Source organism: Budorcas taxicolor, chromosome 5, assembly GCF_023091745.1.
Source record: "Budorcas taxicolor isolate Tak-1 chromosome 5, Takin1.1, whole genome shotgun sequence".
Taxonomy (NCBI): domain Eukaryota; kingdom Metazoa; phylum Chordata; class Mammalia; order Artiodactyla; family Bovidae; genus Budorcas; species Budorcas taxicolor.
Window position 1 is genome coordinate 74,878,928 of NC_068914.1, and position 16,768 is coordinate 74,895,695.

At 49.1% G+C, this 16,768-nt stretch overlaps 1 protein-coding gene across 1 annotated transcript in view; it reads left to right on the top strand.

Annotated features, from left to right (window-relative positions):
• The first annotated feature begins 4,870 nt into the window (after positions 1-4,870).
• NCKAP5L (NCK associated protein 5 like) overlaps positions 4,871-16,768 on the top strand; it is a 30,632-nt gene continuing 18,734 nt past the window's right edge. Inside the window, exon 1 of the mRNA XM_052640026.1 lies at positions 4,871-4,940. The gene's annotated coding sequence lies outside the window, so the exon portion shown is untranslated. The remainder of the gene's footprint in view (positions 4,941-16,768) is intronic.

A 16,768-nucleotide genomic window follows, 5' to 3' on the forward strand; every position in this document is an offset into this window, starting at 1 on the left:
AGATGAAGATCTCAGTGGCCAGCCATTGGAAGCTGACAACAACCAATTGAGAGGATCATCAAAGCTGATCCTCTTACAACTACACAAGGAGTTGCCTAAGAACTCAAGGTAGACCGTTCTATGGTCATTCAGCATTTGAAGCAAATTGGAAAGGTGAAAAATCTCGATAAGTGGGTGCCTCATGAGCTGACCACAAATTTAAAAAAAAATCATCATTCTGAAGTGTCATCTTCTCATCCTATGCAATGACAATGAACCATTTCTCCATCGGATTATGATGTGAGATGAAATTGGATTTTATATGACAACCAGCAACAACCAGCTCAGTGGCTGGACCGAGAAGCTTCCAGGCACTTCCCAAAGCAAAACTTGCACCCCAAAAAAGTCATGGTTATTCTCTGGTGGTCTGCTCCTGATCTAATCCACTACAACTTTCTGAATTCCAGCGAAACCATTATATCTGAGAAGTATGCTCAGCAAATCGATGAGATGCTCGAAAAGCTGCAATGCCTGCAGCTGGCATTGGTTGACAGAAGGGGCCCGATTCTTCTCCCAACAACACTCAACTGCACATTGCACAATTAACATTCACTTCAAAAGTTGAATGAATTGGGCTACAAAGTTTTGCCTCCTCCACCATACTCACCTGACCTCTCAACAACCAACTACCACTTCTTCAAGCATCTTGACAACTTTCTGCTGGGAAAATGCTTCCACAACCAGCAGGAGGCAGAAAATGCTTTTCAAGAGTTCATCTAACCCAAAGCATGGATTTTTACGCTATAGGAATAAACAAACTTATTTCTCACTGGTAAAAATGTGTTGATTGTAATGGGTTCTTTTTTGATTAATAAAGATGTGTTTGAGCCTAGTTATAATGATTTAAAATTCATGGTCCAAAACAGCAATTACTTTTCCATCAACCTAATAACACAGTAACCAAATGGCTACAATGCCAAACTGAGGAATGAAGATGGCCTAACACCAAATGAATGACCACATAGTATTGAAGTAGAGAACCCCATTCAATGTACTGATGTGAACAGTGAGGGCATGGTTCTCTGAGATGCCACCTACCAGTCATTCATCAGCACTATATGCACAGTTAGACCATGCCACCAAACTCATGTATTACCAACAGCTTGCAGCAACCAGAAACCTAAGAGGCCTAGCTTGTTTTGTAACATGGATAACTCAAGTAAAGAACAACTAGTGGGACTTCCCTGGCATTACAGTGGATAAGAATCCACCTGCCAATGCAGGGAACTCAGATTTGATCCCTGGTCTGTAAAGATTCCACATGCTTTGGAGCAGCTGAGCTCATGTGCCACAATTACGGAGCCTGCACTCTAGAACCTGCGAGCTCTGAGTACTGAAGCCCCTACACCTGGGAGCCTGTGCTCTGCAACAAGAGAAGCCAACTCAGTGAAAGGCCCACACATCAGAAGGAAGAGTAGCCCACATTCGCCATAACTAGAGACAGCCCATGCACAGGAACAAAGACCTGTTGCAGCCAGAAACAAAGAAAGAACAATTTATGATCAGAAAACCAATGTTGGGACTTCAGTATATTTTTTAATAAGTGAATAATGCCATTAAGAAATTAATGTATATTAAGCCTCATCAAAGACAGAAAGCATGGAGCAATTGTAGCTATACTTCTTTCACCTCCTGTCAGTGAAGATAAAGGTCTGTGAACAATAGAGAATCTGCCAAACTCTGTATGTCTAAAGTGTGCAAAAGCCTTTAAGTTAAGGAGAATAGGTACAGAATCGGCACTGTTCTGACAAGTGCAGATATTCTGGCTGTGTTTATTAAACAAGGGTAAACATCTGAATGTAAAGTAAAAAATCATCTAGATGGCTTGTTTGCTTCCAAAATTTAGCTGTTTGGAAACATCCAAAAATAGTTAGAAATGCCTGGCAGACTCTTAAGGTTTTTTCACATGACTTTGGAATGCAACAGATTTGTGGACTTTTACTGGACTTTTAAACCTTTTCAGGAAACCAACATGTCTCATATTTGTTGAAAACCCAGGACTAGAACATTAATTCATATTCAATAAATGTTAAATGACTGAATGAATAAGAATGCTGAAGGATTCCAAGGATGCCACTATCTATCATAAGAAATAAGGTGAGTTCTCTCAAAATGAAAATACATTGACAAAAAGATATGTACAAGAATATTTAGAGCACCTTTATTCACAATGGCCCCAAAATGGAAACACTCAAATATCCATCAACTGGAGAATGGATAAACAAATTATGATACAGTCATGCAATGGACTATTACTCAGAAATATAAAAGATTACACATGGCTGAATGGCAAAAACATAATTAAGCTACAGAACACAGACGCAAAAGAGTACATACTATATGATTCTACTTATGTAATATTCAAGAACAGACAACGATGGTGATAAAATTCAGGAAGTTGCAGGGGGTGGCTGTTGGTAGGTACAGGGTAATTGACTGTGCAGGTGGATGAACAAATTCTTTGGTGGGTTCAGGTGGGTTACACAGGTGACTATATTATTGTTGAAATTCACCAAATAAAACACCCGAGATCTGTGAATATTATTGTACGTTAAGGATGAAAGTGAAAGAGGAGAGTGAAAAAGTTGGCTTAAAGCTCAACATTCAGAAAACGAAGATTATGGCATCTGGTCCCATCACTTCATGGCAAATAGATGGGGAAACAGGGGAAACAGTGTCAGACTTTATTTTGGGGGGCTCCAAAATCACTGCAGCAGTTGATGATTACAGCCATGAAATTAAAAGATGCTTACTCCTTGGAAGGAAAGTTATGACCAACCTAGACAGCATATTAAAAAGCAGACATCACTTTGTCAACAAAGGTCTGTCTAGTCAAGGCTATGGTTTTTCCAGTAGTCATGTATGGATGTGAGAGTTGGACTGTGAAGAAAGCTGAGCACCAAAGAATTGATGCTTTTGAACTGTGGTGCTGGAGAAGACTCTTGCGAGTCCCTTGGACTTCAAGGAGATCCAACTAGCCCATCCTAAAGGAGACCAGTCCTGGGTGTTCACTGGAAGAACTGATGCTGAGGCTGAAACTCCAATACTTTGGCCACCTCATGCGAAGAGTTGACTCATTGGAAAAGACCCTGATGTTGGGAGGGATTGGGGGCAGGAGGAGAACGGACAACAGAGGATGAGATGGCTGGATGGCATCACCGACTCGATGCACATGAGTTTGAGTGAACTCCGGGAGTTGGTGATGGACAGGGAGGCCTGGCGTGCTGCGATTCATGGGGTCACAGAGTCAGACACGACTGAGCAACTGAACTGAACTGAACTGAAGGATAAATCTATTTTTAAAATAGTTTTAAAGCAAAGGTGAGATCTGATGGGAGTAACCACCATCTTATCGTCTAGGCTCCAATAATCACTATCCTCAGGCACTCTTTTCATCAAGCTACCTCTACACTCAAGAATCCGAAATGACTTATTACTTGTCCTGTCAAATCCATATCTTTATCTCCTCCATACAAAACTTCCTCCATTAACTTCTCCCACTTCCCACCCTACCACTGGTATCTGCTCACTGTCCCATGCAGATAATTTGTTTTTTCCTACCTGAATCTCCTTGTGTCCTTACCTGGTACTCAAGTTCTCTCTGCCCTTCAAATTAGAGCCTCCTTCAGAGTGGAATTCTTGGTTAATTCTAGTCAATTTGAGCACCCTATGTTCCCTCAACTCTTATGTTCATTTATTGGTTAACATGGTATATGCTGCTGCTAAGTCACTTCAGTCGTGTCCGACTCTGTGCGACCCCATAGACGGCAGCCCACCAGGCTCCTCCCTCCCTGGGATTCTCCAGACAAGAACACTGGAGTGGGAACATACCCCAATTTTAATAAAATGTGCAGAGACTGTGGCTAGGGATCCCTTTGTATTTCTCTGCTGAATCCACTTCAGAACCAGAATCAACGGGCCAGCTTACATGGTATCCAGACAAGGGCAAATAGCTGTTTAACCAAGGACCAATGAGAATCGTATAGAAGGGAGCTCTGAGGCCCTTCAGGGGCCTAGGTGGGCTGTTGGCCTTTCCTCTTTCAAGCAAACAGTTCAACAAGGAAGGATCTGGTCCCCACTGAGAGAGCAAGTGGCTGAGAACAAGGTTGTATTCTTTTTCTGCTCAGCCTTCCCTCTTTAACTAGTGAGGAAAAGACCAGCACTGCTCTGAGCGGGGCAGAGCCAGTTTCCAGAGCTCAGATTTCCATAGTGCTAAAAGGACCTGATCCGGAAGGAATAAAAGGGTGGCGGGAGCATTTAAGGCCAAGCAGGCACTCAAGCCTCTTCCCTTAGATTTACACCCAACACGTATGCAGGAAAGCGAATTACAAACACCGACTCTCACAACCAGATATACACGTGCACGCCCAGCCCTACAGAAGCAGACGCGCATGTCTGCTAACCCGCGTGGACCTACTTAGTTTTCTCTGCTATAGATGCCTCCCATTCCACCACCGCTCGGCCCAGCCTGGCTTCTCCTATCCTGGCACTGGAGAGGTTTACCAGCCCCGACCCTGCCAGGTCTGAGAAGACTGTTTCTCTATCCGGGGGTGGTGGGGTGGGGGCGGGAATGGCCTGTAAGGGAGGTCCTTTCCTCCAGGGCGGAAGCAGCGCGCTCTAGCCGGGCGGACTTAGCTCTTGTCCTGGGAACATCTGGAGGGGGCTGGGAGGGGGGCTGGGAGGGGGGCTGGGAGGGGCGCGCATCCAGGGTGAATGTGGATTGGCTACGCGGGAGGGGGAGGCGGGGTCTGAGCGAGGGGCGGGGTTCACTGGCCCCTTTAAAGCCTTGACATCAAGAGGCGGCCCCAGCACCCCCCCTTTTCTCTGCCCCCCGCCCCAGAGCCGCGGCCATGGACCCGGCGGATCAGGCCTGCCCTGGCCCAGCTCAGCACCTGATTTTGGTGAGTTCTGGGCCTACTTGCAATTTAAAGGGCGGCGAGTGAAGGGTCTGTAAGCCCCAGGCCGAGGGTGGGAGGTATGGAGGGTAAGACTCTCGTGGCAGCCTTGGGTCGGAGAGGGCGGCGCAGCTTCCTGCCGGACCTCGCTGCCGTCCCCTCGCGCTCGCCGCACTCACCCCGGGGGGACCAGCCGCGACTCTGTCCACCCCCACCCCACGCCCTCCCGCCCCCCGCGCCATCCTCGCGCACACTCCGTGGCCCCGGAAGGGAAACTTTGCAGAGAGGGGGATGTTCCGGGGGGCCGGTCTCCCTCCCCCTTTAAAAGCTCTGACCTTGCCCCAGCTGCGCACCCCACCCCACCAGCATCCCACCGCCCGGGTGCCGCTTAGCGGTGCCAGGTTGTTCCTGGGGGGAGACTCCCCAAAGCGCAGGCGCGGAGAGGAGCCTCGGGCTCCTCTTCTCACTCGTTGCAGTCCCAGTGGCCTGGGGCGGTGGGGCGTGGGGGAGGTGGGGAGAGGCGGAGAGCTCGGGGTCTCCCGGAACGACTCTTAGGTGGCTTTGAGGGGCTGCGGAAAGGAGAAAGGGAGCTGGGCAGGCTGAACACTAAAGAGGCTGAGGAAGGGAGAAGGGCTGGGCAGGGAGTGGAGCCAGGGCAGCGCCTGCAGGAAAGGCTCTCTGGGTCCTGGCTGCGGTGCCAGAAGAATGCAGAGAATTTATCTGTGCCCGACACTCCCCTGGCCTAGACCGACTAGAAGAGCGACTGTCTGAACCCCAGTCTCGGTCTCCTGATCCTGGGCCCAAGGCCCCGCGGTCTCTCCGGCCCTGGCGCTGCCCCAAGGGCATGGAGGACCCTTATCTCCCACAGGCCTAGTTTTCCAGGTGTCTCAGCGCTATCCACTAGCCTATCCAGCTGCCACTTCTTAAACGCCGGCCTTCCTGAGAAGCCAGGGGTCTTAGGCTGCCGCTTTGCCTGGCTGTAAAGGCAGAGCTTCTATTCCCTTCTTAGCACTGCTCTCCCTCCCCTCCACGGGTCCTCCTGCTTAAGCACAATTGTCCGCCAGGGATAGCAGTGGAAACAGATGCCTGGAACACGTGTGGTCCTAGAGGAGGGGTAGCGAAGGGTCAGAGTCTGACGGCTCAGTGGACAGTGTGTGTGCTCCGTAGGTCAGTGATGTCCGATTCTTTGCAACCCCATGGACTGCAGCCCGCCAGGCTCCTCTGTCCCTGGGGACTCCCCAGGCAAGAATACTGGAGTGGATTGCCATGCTCTTCTCCAGGGGATCTCCCCAACCCAGGGATCAAACCCAGGTCTCCCCAATTGCACGCGATGGACGGTACTTTGGGGGAAATGAGCCTAACCCAATTGCCCTGTTGCAGACCCTCTCTTGCAAGACATGCCAGATGACTGGGAGACTCCTTGTCTTTCAAGAAAGGAGATAACACAATTCACTTCTCATATGGGGTCCCTGTCCTTCTGAAAACAACCTGGGGTTAGTGGGTTTCTTACCTCAGAGAAACACTTGCATCCCTGTTTGGGGAGATATTCCCATGTAGTTCAACTTTGTTTTCAGTCTGTTGTCTGTGCATGAGGTGGTATGAGCCCTCCAGCTTCTCTCCAGGTCAGGCCTTTGGAGGATGGTGAGAACCTGAAGGGGGAGATGGCCTGGGCTGCAGGGAAGAAGGCCCTTCTACAACAGGCAAATGGAAACCAAAGTGTGTGAGGATCAAACTGCTATCACTGTGAACTGGGAGTCAGAAGCTCTGGTCCCTGCCCTTTGTAGGTTGCTGTGTGACCTTAACCAAAGTGGTTTGCCTCTCTGGTGTTCCTTTCTCGTATGTGAAATACAGCAGTTGGACTAGAAAGCTCTACCATTCCTTTCCACGTTTTGACATTGTGTGGTTTCACTGATGAGTGAAATTGGAGGGGAGAAAGGTCCTCCAGCAGGGTAGCTAAGTTTGGAGAGATAAATTGCTTAGGATTAGAACCTTGGGTTGGAGGGGTGCAGACTCCCTTATCCTGCCTAAGAATAGCCACTGCCCTGCTCACCCCTGGTTCCTTGGAGTATGAACTCTTGCTGGCTAGGATTTGGCCCACCCATCAAGGCCTCTGGTGAGACACCTGGCAGGCCAGTCTTTGAGCTGGGCCTTTGGGGAGGGGTTGAGAAAGGAGAAGGCAGCCAAGGGCCAGCAGGGTAAGCAGATTCCCAGGAGACAGTTTGCATCTCAGCTGTTGGGACTTGTTTTAGGATCCGGGCCAGGGACTACAGCACACTCTTCCACTCTCTTATGGGAAGAGGGCAAGGAGAGCCCCACTGCTGTTGTCTGGCCTGGCCCCACTCACCACACCTCTGTACTCACCACCCCCAGCTCCCAGCCACCCTCCCAGACCCTGCCACACCAGCCCAGCAGCAGCAGAGAGAGGCTGCCCCAACCCCACCTTGCCGGGACTCCTTCCCTCCTCGGGGTAGAGCTTGCTCAGGAGTCAGGCTCTCCAGGTTGGGACTTGCTCTCTAGCTCAAGAGCCAAAGGCCTTCACGTTCTCCTTGTTTGTTTTCAGCCTTTGGTCTCCGGGTGCTGAGGGGGATAGCAGAGGAGATGCGGTGGGCAGAGAGGCCATGGGGCCAGCGGCGCGTGGAGCACATTCTCCTGCACTGCTCTTCCCTCTGCCCGCTCCCCAGGAGCCCTCTTCCCTGGGCCTTGCTGCCCACGGGAGGGAAGCTACAGCAGAGGGTGTTGAGGTTAGACCCCCCTGAGGAAGCCTTCCTCACTGGTAGGAGCCCCTGGGATGCAGAATGGAAGCTCCCAGGAAGGTCAGTTTCCCAGAAAGTAGCTAATGGTGGAGTCCCTGTCAGAGTGAAGGATGCGGCTGTTGCTAGGCAGAGGCTGCTGTTTCCTCTTGGGGTGTGGCTCTGAGGCTGGCCAGCCAGAGGCCCCGTTAGAAGCAGGAGAAAGTACTCTTGCCTCACAGCCGAAGAGGGGTCCCCGGCCCCCTCAGCCTTGGGTCACCAGAAGCACATCTCTCAGGACAAATGCGGCTTCTGCCCCTGCCTCCCCGGCTCCTCCCTGATTCACCACTACTACACTGTCTGCTTTGACAGTCCTCTCCCAAACCTGGCAGGCTCCTTCAGCCCTCAGTCTGGCTGCACTAATGGACTGATTGGATTTTCTATACTTGGGAGTTTAGGATTTCTGATTGAACATGCAAATTTATGTAAATCAATCTGGGATCTGCCACAGCATCAAAACAACATAGAGTCACAGGCTGGAAGGAATCCTAGAGACAGTCTAGTCCAACGCCCTCGTGTTAAAAATGGGGAAACTGAAAAGAAAAAAAAAAGGGAGGTGCAGTGAAATCTAGAGGGGGAAGTGATTCATACAGTGGCGAGTGTCAGAAGCAGGGCTCCTGACTCTGGTCTGCTGTTTTACGTTGTACCATTTGCCTTAAATTTCTTGTGCATGAAGGGGCCAGGCCAGATTTAAAGCAGAGAGGGCAGTTCTTGAACCTGAGATTATGGAGACCTAAGCCCTTACTGGGTCAGAGTTTTATCTCAGGGTCCCCCATGGGCTCTGGTCAGCTCTGTTAACATGCTGAAGAAAAACAACTTCAAATTCTTTAGAGTAGCACCCTTAATATTTTTCCCCAGGCTCTGCCCTGGAGGGTTGGAAGACAAGGTCTTTCATTGGTTGCTGCCTGGTTTGACACTTATGGTTCCCCAGAGCTGAGATTCTGTCTGTTCCCAGCATCTCTCACGGTACCAAGCACGTAGTAAGCTGCAATGCCCTCCATCTTTTTGTTGTTGTTGTTAAGATTTTTTTTTATATGGACCATTTTTAAAGTCTTTATTGAATTTGTTACAACATCGCTTTTTCTATTTATGTTCTGGTTTTTTGGCCCATGTGGAATCCTAGCTCCCTGGTTCGAACCCACACCCCTCTACACTGGAAGGCGAAGTCTACACTACTGGACCCCCAGGGAAGTCCTCAGAGTCTCACCTTTCCATTTCCATGCACATTCCAGTGTCTGCTGTTTCCCCCCGTGGCTACAGTGGGAAAATACCTTTGGTCTTCTATGATTCTCTGCCCACTCTCCCCGAGGTACAGACCAGCTGAGCCTCCTTGTGGATTTCTGAAGCAGTGACCAACTAAGCAGGCTTTGCTGTAGGAAAAATCTCATTTTTAAGATCAGTGCCAAAGGTGTGTGGGGGCTGCAGAGATGGGCTTGGATCCCAAAGAAGCAATCTCCACACTTGAGATGATTTTGATCTGATCTAGCCAGTCGGCTGCCAGGTGCCCCCTGCTCCCACTTCATGGACTGGGCCTGTGGTGTGGTGCTGTTTGGAGAGCTGAGCCCTCACTTACCCCACAGTGGCTGTGTACATTGCAGAGATGATGCTTTGGAGAGTAATGTGTTCTGACTCAAGATCAAAACCCCAGACTCCCAGCCAAGGCTACCACCAGGCTCTGCTGTAGTCTGGGGAGGGGGCTTGGGACATATTTGGGGTCTTCCTCACCTTCCCCCCAAACTCAAGTCTGGCCGCCTCTGAAAGAAGCATCCTTGTCTTCAGCACCGTCCCAAAACACGGCAGGTACAGGGCGGGCACCTCTGGTTCTTCGCTGCACAGTGGCCCTCGGCATCCTATATCCTTAGCTCCCTGTGAGAGAAATCTTTCTCCCTGGGCCTCAGTTTCCCAGTCTGTTGCTGATGGATTAATAAGACAGCATCTTTGGGGTGTGGCACCTGCTTGATAATTACCATCTTCGCTTCTCTGGGAGTTACACAGATGAAAGAGGCCCAGGGAGGCCAGCTTGTTATTAAGGTGAATTATCATTGCTGTTAGTCCTGATTTCTAAAAATCCAGCAGCTGCTGAGAAGAGCCCAGTAGGCACAGCTCCCTGAACCTTACGCTGGTCCATAAGCTCTGGGAGTTCTCCAAGACTCACTAAGCATTTTTTTTTTTTAAGTATAGGTATTTTGAAAGGAGAAACACCCCATTGTGCTGCTCATGCTGTTGCCTGAAAGGCTGAGTACCGCTTGGGGTGCTGGTCTGCAGTTCTCACTCTAATGCAGGGCGTGAAGTAGCCCCTCCCTGCAGACCCTCTGGGTAAGAGAGTGGTGAGGTCTTTCCTAGAGGAGAATGTGAGGGGCCCTGTAACTCCTGGGGTGTGGCGCTGGAGTCCTCGGCAGCCGCAGTTCCCAGGGGCTGATTCATTTCATGCCCAGCTGGCTTGATGTGGGGGCTGTAATTCGCCCTTTTGTGTGAGGATCTGTTGAGACACCCCCAGAACTTGCCCTCGGAAGCCCTAGGCACTTTCAGGAGCCCTTTACCCCACTTTACCCCCACCTGCCCCAAACATTCCCCTTGCCCAAACTCCTACCTCTGCCCTTGGCCAACCTTACCCCTTTCTCAGGAATGAGAATGAACCCAGCTCTTAGCTAGGCGGAAGTGGCCCTAATTTAACTTCTGAATAGTTTGTTGCTACCAAGGCACACCACAGCCGACGGCGGGGAGGGCCTCTCCCCAAACTTGGGGAGACACTGCTGGGAAGAAAGGGGAGAGAAGAAACTGGTGTGCCTTGGCCAGACCCCACACTCCTCTGTGGAGACCTCTTCACCCCTCCCTCGTCCCTGGGGCCTGGTCCTTACTTCCTAACATGAGAAGAGAATAGGTGGCCCTACCTGGGAGGGGCATTAGAAATCACATGGTAAAAAAAAAAAAGAAAGAAATCACATGGTCAAGTGTTTATTCCTTCTAACAGTTTTTTTTAAAGTTTATATTCTTTTTTTCACTAGATTTTTTTTTTTAATCGAAAAATCCAAATGATACAAAAAGACATATATTGAGAAATCTCGCTCCGACCTCCACCCTCTTCTTCCTCCATGTGGTGGTGTGCGTGCTCAATCACATCCAACTCTTTGTAACCCCGTGGACTGTAGCTCCTCCAGGCAAGAATACTGGAGTGGGTTGCCATTGCCTTCTCTAGGAGATCTTCCTGACCCAGGGGTCAAACCTGGGTCTCTTGAGTCTCCTGCACTGGCAGGCGGATTCTTTACCACTGTGTCATCTCCCCCCATAGATGATCACTTCTTAATTTCTCTGTTTCTTTTCGGTTGTTCTGGGCTTTTGTTGCTGCGAGGGCTTCTCTCTAGTTGCAGCGGTTTCTCTTGTTGTGGCTGGTAGCCTCTGGAGCGTGCAGGCTTCGGTGGTTGCAGCACGTGGATTCAGTAGTTGTGGCGCACGGCTTCGTTGCCCCACAGCATGTGGGATATTAGTTTTCTGGGCCAGAAATCGAACCTGTGTCCCCTGCCTTGGCAGGCAGATTCTTAACCACTGGACCACCAGGCAAGTCCCATTAATTTCTTACATATCCCCCATCTTTTAATAGAAAACCAAATACGAATATCCTTTTTTCCCCCTTTACCCAAAGATAGCATGTAGTGTGTACTATTTTCATCTGTTACCTGTTGGCAGTATTTGTTTGTAGAGCATTTTCTTCTGCCACCATATTGGGTCTCTGATTTCTGTCCGTTAGCACCCACCTCAGGGTCCCCCAGTCAACCCCAGGCCAGGAGCAGGGTTCATTTATCTTTGTATACCAGACTTCATTCAGATGCCAAAACCAGCCTCTCAGGAATGCTCAAGCTCCAGGCAGCTCTTACTAGGTGTTCAGTGTGATGCCAGACTCCGGGGGTACAGTGGGGATCCCAGAAGTCCACTTTAATCAAAAATTAAGCAGTTATAGAATTAAAGCTGTGATGGAGGCTGCAAAGAAAGGACAAGTATTGTCAGACCAGATAGAGGCCCAATCCACCTTGGTGTGCAGTGGGATGTGTGTATATTGGGGGCAGGCATGTGGCATAGCACAGAGCTGGGGCAGGGGTCTGGGACCAGCGCTGCAGATATGGTCCCATGTGACCTGGAAAGCTGGGTTTTTCAACTTGACTTCGGTTGTGCTCCTCTCCCCACTCCCCCAATCTGTGGACTGTCCGGGACCCCTTAAGTTTTACTGTGTCTCAGACAAGAGACCATCTTTTCTTGGCAGATGGTGTCAAAAATGCCTCCTGCCTGCCCCCCTCCACCCCATTACCTTCAGTTTCCCCAGCTCTGGGGCTGTGAGCTCCTGAAGCTAGAGCCTTCCTTTCCACTTCAGGCTGAGGGGAAGTTGGGGGGTGTTTGCCTCTCACTTCCTCTGCAGACGGCACCTCACTTCCTGTCCCCGGGGCTAGAAGGAAGCTTAAGCTCTTGGCTTTGCTGTCCCTTCCTCTCTACCCGCCTTGCTTTCCTGGGAAGCCCACGGGGCCCATAGGAGGAGGGCAGCATCAAAGCCAAGGGTTTCTCCCTAACGGTCTTGCCAAGCTCCTCACCCACACATATCCCCACCTCACACAAGGGGACCTCTCAGCTGCAGTCCATTTCCAGGCGTGACCTCATCCTTCTCTTCTGTGCCCTGTGGGAAGAGAGGAGTCAGAGTTCACCCCATTTTACAGATAAGAAAACTGAGTCGGGGTGGTTCTAGGCTTCACCTAGGGGCATGCAGTATGCTGAACCAGGTCAGAATCCAGGAAGCCTGGCTTATATTTATGGGCATGGATGAGCGGGGCCTGTGGGTGAGCAGAGCTACTTCTCCCTGAGCTGAGCTGGCAGCTTAGGAGGTCACCCATGGGCCCTGGCCAGATGGCACCCACTGAGTCGACACTAAAGCTGCCTGGGTGTGGAAGGCACTTGATTGGCCGGAGGCTGTTCCCTTTGAAGAAAGAAGCTAGGATATGGGGCTTGGGGGTGTGAGCACTAGGGGCCGGGTATGGAGGCTAGCAGAGTATATGCCTATCTCTTCAGGGCCTGCCGTGCAGCCTGAGCACCAACAGGCTGTGTGGCCTTCCAGGCCCTTTTTTCTCGGGTCTGAGAGCAGATCACCGAAGTTCCAGTTGTCAGCTCTTCTGTCATCTCCAGGAGCCTTTCTGCCTTGGTTCCTCCTGGGGGACCCAGCATATGCCTCTGGTTACATCCAGGTTGTTGTAAAGATGCTGACTATCCTATTCGGTCAGGGGATAGGAGAGGAGTTAGTAACTAGCATGGACCAGGGGAGCAGGAAACACTCACCTTCAAACGCCCTTCAGTCCAGCTGCACTGAGTCACTGTTTCCATGCACACCCAGAGATTTCTGCCTCCTGCTGCCTCGAATGACCCCCTTCCCTTTTTCTTGTACCTAAACCCTGTCTATTTATAAAGTTCACTAGATGCCTCCAATTCTGAAAAACTGTTCCAGCTCCAACCTAATATTTCTCTTAAAGTTCTCCAAAGACTTCTCTTATGGAACCTCCTTCATAGTACAGCTATCTACCTGCATGGCTTACATCCCCGACTAGTCTGAAAGCTCCAGGAAGTCTGAGAAGAGGGGACCCATCTCTAAATTGCCCCCCAGTACCCAGCATTGTACCTCCTAATCTGCAGAATGGATAGATGAGTCCCTTTTTCAGAGGGCATTGCTGAGACCTGGGCAAAGGTTGAGAGCTTGGCAGAGATCATATCAGTGTCCGGGGCAAATCTGAAAATGTCCTCTCTCACTTTGCCATGTGTTTTGTCATATGGGACTTTCAGAAGCACTTGGCAGCGGGGGCGGGGGGGGGGGGGTGGGGGGAGGGCAGGGTCACTGGAGATCTTTAAGGAAACATGAATCCTCACCTGTCCCTTCTTTCTGGTCTTGAAAGGAGATCACCAAATTCAGGGCCTCGGTGGCAGGAAGTGGCGGGGAGAACAGAAGTTTCAGTGTAAGCAGGGTCCCTCCTCAAGGAGCTCCCCTTCTAACAGCATGGAAGTTGCCCCTTCACAGAGGAGTACTGGAGAACAGGATGCATTGCAGTTTGAAATACTGATCCTGCAGGAGGCACTTGAAGAGGAGAGATCAGTGGGGGCCTCGTCAGCCCAGGACAGCTTTTCAGAAGAATGTTGCTCTGGGGCCAGCCCAGGTCAGGGCTTCCAGGGCCGCTTTGAGTGCTTTCATCTGTCCCCAAAGCTAGGACGTCATGGGAAGATTTGAGGTGAAAGGGACACAATCAGATTTACAGTTTTAGAAAGAAGATTGCTCTGCTAGAAAAAGAGATTGTGGCAGGGAAAATGCAAGATAAGCCTGGGACATCTTCTGTACCAGAAAGTAAGCAAATGTTAAAAATAATGTCTTTGGGGGCTACGAGGGCTCTTTGTTGTGGACTGCAAGCTTCTCTAGTTGTGCCGCATGGCCTGAGTAGTTATGGTGTGCAGGCTTAGTTCCCTGACCAGGGATCAAACCTGCATCCTGTGCATTGGAAGGCAGATTCTTAACCAGTGGACCTTCAGGAAAGGCCCAGTTTTTTTTTTTTTAATGAAAGCATATTGAAAGGACACAGGAACCAACCTGAAAGAATGGCCAAAGCTGGCATTTAAGCAGTAAAAGTGGTAATGATAATATTAAGATTATAATCCAAAGAATAAAATAATGCATACTGTGAGTCCATATGATACAAATATGTAATTAAGTAAATAAATGGGAGTGAAGAGACAGCTTTTCCTTACAGAAAACTTCTAATTAATAAATTACAAGGAATGAGAGAAATCAAAAATTATCTTTAGAGCACAATAGTAATTGCTGCAGGCGAGTTCCACTGATGAATCCTAAAATTAGTGGGTGAAAGTTTAAGCAGAAATAGGATTTTGCATGGTCACAAAGGGTTGCCCCTGCCTAAATGTTTATTAATTACAAAAGAAAAATAGTCTTGTTATGATGCAAAGCCCACTGATAGATGCCACCTAACCAAATGATCAAAGTTTAACATCGTTAGTAAGACCTCTCAGCATCATGTATACATACCCCCTGATAGCATGTGCTGCAAAGGTCACATCACCTCTGTAATGTTGTTTCCTAGAATCCATAACCCCAATCTCATTGGAGAAAACATCAAACCAACTCATATTAAGGAATATTCTCCAAAATACGGTTTCCTTCCGAAGTGTGAAGGTAATAAAAGACAAAGACTGAGGAACTGTCTTCTATCATAGACTAAGGAGTCATGGTGATTAACCACAACGTGGGATCCCATACTGGGTCTTGGGATAGAATACCAGTGGAAAGGACATCAGTGGAGAAACTCATAAGATCCAAATAAAGTCTGTTTCGTTTTGTTTTTAAGTCTTATTTATTTCTTTAGGGCTTCCTAGGTGGTGCTAATGGTAACTTACGTGCCTGCCAGTGTAGGAGGCTTAATAGACTCGAGTTCGATCCCTGGGTCAAGAAGATCCTTTGGAGGAGGGCATGGCAGCCCACTCTAGTTTCTTGCCTGGAGAATCCCTGTGGACAGAGGAGCCTGGTGGGCTACAGTCTGTAAGGTTGCCAAGAGTCTGACACAACTGGAGAGACGTAGCACACACATTCGTTTTTGGCTATGGTGGGTCTTCATTGCTTCGTTCTGGCTTTCTCTAGTTGCTGTGAGCAGGTCTGCTCTTCGTGGCTGGCTCGGGCTTCTTACTTCAGGGGCTTCTCTTGTTGCAGAGCACAGTTCTAGGGCTCGTGGTCTTCAGTAGTTGTGGTTCACAGGCTCTAAAGCACCAGCTCAGTAGTTGTGGTGCACAGACTTAGTTCCTCCGAGGCATGTGGGACCTTCCCAGACCTAGGACTGAACCTGTGTCTTCTGCATCGGCAGGGAGCTTCCTTACCATGGAGCCACCAGGGGAACTCCCGTTCCTTTTTTTTAAAGTGTACACATGTGCTCAGTCACCAAGTTGTGTCTGACTCTTTGTGACCCCGTGGACTGTAGCCTGCCAGACTCCTCCGTCCATGGGATTTTCCAGGCAAGAGGACTAGAGTGGGTTGCCATTCCCTCTTCCAGGGGATCTTCCTGACCCAGGGATCAAACCCACATCTCATGCATTGGCAGGCAGATTCTTTACCTCTCAGCCATCAGGAAAATGTTAACAAAGTATACACGCATATTCTCACAAATAAATAACAGAAGAGGAGGTGGAAGATAGCTGCAAAGAGAGAAATGTGGTGGACGAGGGAACAGTTGTCCAGGAGGAAGTGGTTACCATCAAGGCAGTGAAAAGACAACCACAGAAGAGGAGAAAATATTTGCAAATCATATATCTGATAAGGGGCCTGTGTTCGGAATATATAAAGAATTCTGACAACTCGATGGCAAAAAAGACACATACCGCAATTAAACAATAGGCAAAGGGTCTGAATAGGCTTTTCTCCATGGAAGACATGCAAGTGGCCAATAAGCCCTTGAAAAGATGCTCAACATCATCAATCAAAGAAACAAATCAAAACCATAATGAGATATCATTTCACATTTACTAAGGTGACTTAGAATTAGGAAATCAGACAATAACGAGTGATGAGGACATGGAGAAATTGCACGTCCCATCACACTGTTGATGGGACTCTAAAATGATGCATCCACTTTGGGAAACAGGCTGGCAGTTCTTCAAAAATTTAAACTTAAAGTCACTGTATGACTCAGCAGTCCCACTCCTAGGTGTATACCCATGAAAGCTTTCATCCATGTGAAACTATCACAGCAGTGCTTAGAGCAGCTTTGTGCATAATAGCCAAACAGTGGAAACAGCTCAAATGTCCATTAGTGGCTGAATAGATAAATTGTGGTGTAGTCATACCATGGAATATTATTTGGCCATAAAGAGGAATGTAGTACTGATACATGCTTCAACAGGGATGAACCTTGAAAACATGCAGAAGGCAAGAAGCCAGTCATAATAGTCCACCTGTTATATGATTCCCTTCATATGAAATGTCCAGAACGGGGAAGCTGTAGAGACAGAAAATAGGTTAGTGGTTTC